This window comes from Tupaia chinensis, unplaced genomic scaffold (genome assembly GCF_000334495.1).
Source record: "Tupaia chinensis unplaced genomic scaffold, TupChi_1.0 Scaffold139521_1, whole genome shotgun sequence".
In the NCBI taxonomy this organism is placed as follows: domain Eukaryota; kingdom Metazoa; phylum Chordata; class Mammalia; order Scandentia; family Tupaiidae; genus Tupaia; species Tupaia belangeri.
Window position 1 is genome coordinate 361,983 of NW_006199406.1, and position 1,040 is coordinate 363,022.

General features: G+C 54.6%; 1 pseudogene; it reads left to right on the forward strand.

Annotated features, from left to right (window-relative positions):
- Positions 1-281: 281 nt before the first annotated feature.
- The window catches only part of LOC106736386 (BUB3-interacting and GLEBS motif-containing protein ZNF207-like), a 16,040-nt pseudogene continuing 15,281 nt past the window's right edge, over positions 282-1,040 (forward strand).

A 1,040-nucleotide genomic window follows, 5' to 3' on the forward strand; every position in this document is an offset into this window, starting at 1 on the left:
GATCCTTCCAGGAGGTGGCTCTGACTTGCTGGCGAGGATCAGCCTTTCCTGGGCGCTCTCCTGGAGCCCACGACTCTTACTTCCCAGACACCTTCTTCCCTCCTCTCCTCGCCTGGGTCATGCCTGCTCTGCACCTCCTCCAGCACGCTCTCCCGTAAACCTCCCATGTCTAACCACATCTTGGTACTCACATCTCATGTCATTTTCATGTAGGAGATGAGAGCCCTCCTCTTAAAACCACTGACTAAGTACTTAAGTGTAATGGCGAAGGTTGTGTGTCGATGTGCTGGGCGGTGGTGCCCAGCCGTTTGGTCAACCTCATGAGGTCTAACGTGGCCGACAAGGTATGATACTGGATGTGACCCACGCTGAAACTGGAAGACTGAGTAAAGCAGATGGCCCTCCGAATGCAGCTGGTGTCATCCCATCGGTGGATGGCCTTAGGGCAAAGGCAAAGGCAGGTGCCAGCTAAGGGAGAAGGCGCGAGCACGTGCCTGCTAGGAACAGGGTCCCCACAGGGACCTGGAGCTCGGCGTGTAGCAGCCCTCACTGAACACGCTCAAGGTCACAGTCCTGGGAGGGTAGCCTAGAACACGAGCCTCTTTTTGTAAAACAGTGCACATTTTGCAGTCAGCAAAGTCAGATTCCGACAGGCAAGCCTTGGCCAGCCGCCCTTCCCGAGTCTGTGGTACCAGGGTCGGTTTATAACCTCTCAGAGTTCCTAGACAGGCTCAGAAGTGGAAGCTTGTGGTTTCCACATTCATCGACGTGCAGCGAGTACCTGCCTTTGGAATGCCATGGTCGCCATTGCCTACCACGCTTGGCCAAGGGCCTGGGTTTCCCATGTCCCACCACATGGCAGTTCCTGCACGTGACAGCTTTGGAAGAGAGAGAAAACCAAAGAGACCTGGACTGATCCCAAAGAGGCAACAAATACGTGTGAGAAACAAGTCACCCATGTGCGAGCCAGCGGCATGACAGGTGTAGATGGTTTGCCCAGAATTCTGATGGTCACTATGGAGATAGAACCTGACGGCATT